The sequence below is a fragment of the Solanum stenotomum genome, chromosome 2 (assembly GCF_019186545.1).
Source record: "Solanum stenotomum isolate F172 chromosome 2, ASM1918654v1, whole genome shotgun sequence".
NCBI classification, from domain to species: Eukaryota; Viridiplantae; Streptophyta; class Magnoliopsida; order Solanales; family Solanaceae; genus Solanum; species Solanum stenotomum.
This window is the reverse complement of record NC_064283.1, coordinates 18438739-18445046: the sequence shown is the minus strand read 5'-3', so window position 1 is coordinate 18445046 and position 6308 is coordinate 18438739. Positions and strand designations below refer to the sequence as shown.

The window sequence follows — 6308 nt, the reverse complement described above, 5'->3', positions numbered from 1 at the left end:
CAATGTTATTTACAAGACCATATATATAAGTGTTAGACCATTACTATCATCACCATCACCATCACCATCACAATCAAGTTCAGTGTATTTCCATAAGTAGGGTCTAGGATACTAAGTACGTAATCTTACTCCAACCTTATATATAGGGTAGAGAAGTTCTTTCCGATTGACAAATTACCTCCTTCATTATTTGTGGCTGAGACTGACAATTTGAATAAGCTCACAGAAGCAGAGTTATATAAGCGTTGTACAATATTATTTTATCGAAATGTTAGATACTACTTAGTTCCTTCATCATACTTGATTTCTTTTGTATGAAGTGAAATTGACTCTCACTAATGAATTACATTGTCTCATGATGGCTACCTTTGGATGTTTCAACCTGCGGCTGGTATCTTAAATTTCTACAGGATTGAGGTGAGCATAATTTAATCTGATGTCTTTCTTATAATTTATTTTTATATTTTCAATCTATCCTTGCTATTCTAATTAGTAGTTTGTTAGTTAAGTGAGACATTGAAATAGAAGTTCATAATAGTCTTAATAAATAAATGTCAATTAATCATTATGTATCTATGAGGAAAGTTGGTAAAGTCATTTTAACGTGAAATTCTATGATACAGAATTTGGAGCTACAAATCACGAAGAGCACACTGGAATTGCAGATTGTGGATGCTCATATAAGGTCATTTGATTAGTATCACAAGTGTTTTTCTTTGTAGTTCTTAATTATAACATCATGATTGAATACATCGACGTCACTTTAAATTTTTATTTAGACATTTGAAGTATAGTCTATTTCAATTGTCTAAATGTAATATACTAATAAATTAAAAAACGTTATCGATATTTTTGCCTAACAACATGATTTTGTAGGGATTACGAACCAGGGCCAGAAGAAGAGGCCCCTCTTCATCAGCTTTGTTGGTGTGAGAAGAACTTGCAACTATCTCTCCAAAAAATCAGGGATAGAAAAGTTTGTTCTTTCACCAATTTTTTTTTCCATTGAAGAATAATGCGAATTTACAATTTTCAAGAAAATAAATATTTTTCTTAGAAATAATGTAAAACCTCAATTAATGCCAAATAAATTATGATTAGGTGGAATTGGAGAAACAAGGAAATATGGATGTTCACTTTGTTGCACAACAAATAACTCCTCAGCAGTTTGATACTAATAATTGGATTAATCCATACAGGTCATCAATATTTTCACATGATATTTCTTTACAAAAAATCTCTCTCCTTTTACCTTTTTGTTTAATTGTTATATCGTTATTATTATAGTTCAAGTATCCATGGGAGTATGTATCAAAACTGGACGGACAAAGGAAAGAGACTAGCAAACAGTTCTAGTCATTACACATATGCCCCTTCCTTTGCAACTTCTTCACAGAGTGGGAATATACCATTTTCTCAAAATCAAAACTCATCGCCTTATATCCCATTGCAGGTAACACTTTTTTAAAATGCAGTAACTAAGATATCCTTAAAAATGAGATTTTTATTTATTTTTATTATTTTTATCTGCACAATAGAGGCATCAACAATACACCATGGTAGATGTCCAACAAAATCCACCACAAACATTTGAACAGTCACAGGTAGTTTAATATTCTTGAAAAATATTATTTCATGTTAAGTTCTCCTTAAAGAGATGAGATATTTCTTTTTTAATTTTGATATAATTATTTTTATCCACCCAATAGAGCCAACAACAAAACATGACAGTAGATATCCAGCAGAGTCCAACACAAATATTTGGACAATCACAGGTACATTAATATTCTTGAAATATTATTCTTTGTTAGATCCCCCCCCCCCCCCACCCCCGCTACTAAACTAGCTAAGTCATATATTTTGCAGGCACAATTGACTTTTGGTGAAAGTACTAATTATAACAACTCTCTCATGAACTTTCGGAGAAATATTTGTGCTTCTACAAGGTTTCTTTTGATATTTATGCATTTAATTATTGTTCGCCATATAATATGTTATTTGTTTCAAAAAAGAATGATCGACATTAGAATTATAACATTTGAAGCACCTAAACTATATACAAGATGAAATTATTATTATATTTATGTTGGTATTTTTCATGTTTAACATGATATGATTCCTAAGATCTCTCTCTCGCTCAGGCCTGTCTCGAGTCCACTAGCAACTACGGGTACACACTTGAACAATCCCTCTGAATCAGGGTTGGAGTATGCCCATTCAAATTCGAATAGTAACTTGAGCAATAACAACAACATCAATCACATCATTCAACAAAATGAACATTCTTTATTTCAAAGTGATGCAATAACTCCTAATATTCATGGATTTAACTATCCTAGGGAGGTTAGTTCAAAGCTCTATTCTTATTATTATCAACTAATTAACTTTATTTGTTTGCTTATAACTTCATTTTTTATTATATTATTCACTCAAATACTCACTTTAAATGTTTTATCACAATGATTAGGAGAATACAATGGGAAGCAATGAATACTTTGCTGACACAACATATGAGAATGATGCATGGGATGTTTTCCTTAATGAAGCTCTTAATGGAGAAGACATTTGAAATTTAGATTGATCAATTAATGACAAAGAAAATTTTTTTTAAATCTAGTTCCTTTGTCTTTGATTCATTTAAAAGAGCATAAACTCATGATATTTTAGCTTTTTATTTACTTGTTTTAGTATGCAACATCTCATCTTAAATGTATGTATGGTTGCCTATATATGTTAACAACAAGGACCTATGAATGTTAGATATAAATTGTATGTTGGAAACATCATATGTTTTAATACTTCTTATTGTTAAGTTGTCCTTTTAGACTACATGTCAAGACTAAACCAAGTGGTCAAAAGTCCATTTAGGTTATGGGTGAATTTGATTGTATTACTAATCCTATAGAAAGGAGAGGAGGTAAACCTCATGAGATGAAAAAGAGCATGTCATTTCTTGACTGCAAGAGAGAGTGAACTTAATGAAAAAGGTTTCATTGAGTCTATATATACTTGGTGCAATTACTAAGTGCTTGAATGGACAATAAATAGAGTTCTTATCAATCAAAATAAGCTGCAAAAACTCCTTGATACTTTTGTAGCACACTTGGTCAGAAGTAGTGGTACTAAAGGTGACAAACGAGTTGGTTGAGTAGGATATGGACCGATCGAAAATTAGTTAGGTAAAAATGGATAAAATATTCGATCCAACCCATATTTGATATGGATTAAAATGGGTAGATTCAATGGATAATGTGGGTCAGACTATCCATTGCTTCTTATTATGTGAACACAGAATAAGTTCCTTCGCATTAAAAAACAATTTTCTTATATTTTTCTGGTATGAAAGAAAACATTTTCATGTTTTTCGAGAATATATATTTCTGTAAAATGAGTGGGTTTGAGTCGAGAATCGAGATCAAGAGGTCAAAATTCGGGTCTTGGTTCGGGGTCGGAATCGGATCCTAGGTCTGGACCTATTTCGGATGGTGACATTTAAGAAAAGTTATGAAAACTATTTTTCTAATTTAAGGAAAGTTTTGAATTTTTTTCCCTTACTTTATGTATGGAAGTCATTTTTTTTTTAAAAAAAGAGGAAAATAATAAGTTCATTTGAAAAATAGTTTATAACAGATTTAAGTCAACCAAACATGAGAAATTTGAAAATGTTATAATATAGTGAATGTCTATTTATTAGAGAAAAATTAGGAACTCTAACTTTGAGAGCAAGTCAATTTTCCCCTATAAATATAGAGGGTAAGATCATCTCTTCAAGAGAAATAATAAGTCTTCTCTCTATTTTCTTCTCATTGTTTTATATAGTTTCATAACACGTTATCCTGACTTATCCCAAAGGAATACATGAGACGACTCTAATTTGTCCTAGAGGAATGCATGAAACGAGATGAGTAGCAAGAATTGGAATAATCTTCGGTGGTAAGTCATATTGTATTAATTTTTTCATATGTACTGATGTGTCCAAATTTGACAGCAAATATAGGTTACACAGGTTACTTCGATATAGATTTTCATGTTAAAGTATTTTATGATATCTGGAAGTTCTTACCCCATTTTATAACCTATTTATTCTATACAAGATGCACATTACTTATCCATGTTAAAGTTAATAACTGATGGTAGTAATAGATAGTTTAAAGGCTCAAGAATGAGCTTTTATTGAATTTTGGTCTATTATGTTATTGATTGAGCGTAAGATGAAGTATTTAAGTCATATCGCACCAAAAAAGGGTAAGACATCAGGTTAAAGTCTTGATGCATCATGATAATAAGAAATTAGATTTTTTTTATTAAAAACCACAAAAGGTGGAGATTAGACATTGTCTAATTTGTCTATTAATATTAATTAGTAAAAATACAGAATCGGTGTGTTGAATTTTTGTCCAAACCACCTTGAGAAATAAGAAGGATGAACAACTCATCCTTGTACAAAAAAGTCCAAATACAATGGTACATGGGATTGGTCATAAGAGTATGGTAACCTCTAAAGTGCATAGATACAAAGTGTTAAATACACAGATTCCATGTCCCAAAAAACAAAAGAAATTAACCATTATCAAAAGTAAAGGACTTCTTTTGAAATTTGGTGTTCCTTCAATGTCATTCTTTAACCAATTTTTGACTTCGTTAGGAATAGTTGAATTCTGTGTGAAGAAAGTATGTTTCCTTCTTTTTTCACTCATATTAGCAAGGTAATCTGCCAAGTTATTTACTTCTCTATAGCAATGCTGGAATTTATAATTACCATTCCTCTTTAGAGAATTAATCTGACCGATGAGATGAACGATATGACAGTTGACATTGGAGTGATCATTGATCATGTTAATAATGATCGTGGAGTCAGATTCTATGTCAACATTCTTGTATCCATCAGTGATGAACCATTGCATTCCCTAAAGAATAGCGTTGGATTCATCAACATTATTAGTACAGTCTCCATAGTAGTCTGAGTAAGCCTTGATCGAAAAATCACTATCATCATCCCTAAGAATGCCTCCTCCACCTGGGCTGCCTAGGTTTCCTTTGCTGCATCTATCAGTGTTCAATTTGAATCTTCTAAGTTTTGGTTTCTCCACCTAAGACATTTGATGTTAATCTTGGGTTTCAGTCTTTCAATTTGTATTACAGTATTGCTCCATTGCTGATTGTAATGTACTTTTGGGAACTGACAAAGGAGCAATATTCTGATCTGACATATAACATGATTGATAAAACTGCTTGAAAGGCTTTTGATCTCCTCGTACTTATGACTGCATCGGGCTTTCCAAATTTCCCAACAAATGAATAAAGAAAGGCGGTGTATTAGTACTGACTACTGAGTGAACTCTATTTTTTGTGTTGCTTAGCCACCATGTAATACGAGTGTCTTTTCTTCTGTCTGGTCTATTGTTAATGCCACAAGAATTTGAGAAGAAATTCCAAACTGCATTAGGAAGTTCTCCTTGTTTGAAGAGGTGATCCACATTCTCTATGCATCCTTGCCCACAACAGATGCACTTTGAAGGTCCATTAACTTTGAATCTTTGAAAAACTTCATCAGTTGGTAGTTTATTGGACAACAACCTCGGCATGAAAAAAGAAATCTTATGAGGAACCTATTTTTGCCAAGTTCTGGCAGTAGTAAGGATAGTAGTATTACTGCTTCTCAGTACTTGCCAGGCAGATTTAGTGGTGAAAAAACCATTTTGATTTGGAGTCCAAAAAGGCATGTAATTATTGTGTCTCATAATGTGTAGCAATATGGCTAACAAAATAAGTAGGTAGAACACTATTAAGCTTAGCAAAATTCCAACCATCATTAGTGATAAAATCAAGCACCTTGACCTTTTTAGAATAGTAAGTGCCAGGAAAATGATGAGCAGTGGGTCATGAGCCAATCCAGTTATCCCACCAAAAAGATACATTACCATTACCAATTTTTCGAAAAATATGTTTTTCACAAAAGGTTCTTGAGTCAAGAAGTCTTTTCCAAATATGAGATTATCCTGAAACCCATTTTTTGGAAACAGGATGTCACGACCCGATTTCTCGAATCATGATGACACCTACTATCCCCTACCAGTAGATAAGCCAACTCGTAACCCAGAAATCAAGCAATGAGCGAAAGAGCAGAAACTAGCGCAAACAATAATCTAAACAAGGACAACAAGGTGGAAGCAAACCAAAATAAATATATACAGAAATTCCTCCCAGAACTTGGAAGTCACTAATACAGAGCTATCTAATAAAGAGTATAAGTCCCAAAAGTGGACCACAACAAAGCGTGTCTCAAAGGCAACAAGACTAGCTAAAAC

General features: G+C 32.5%; 1 pseudogene; it reads left to right on the top strand.

Moving 5' to 3' along the window:
* The first annotated feature begins 358 nt into the window (after window positions 1–358).
* On the top strand, window positions 359–2067 carry LOC125855780 (uncharacterized; annotated as a pseudogene).
* Window positions 2068–6308: the final 4241 nt, after the last annotated feature.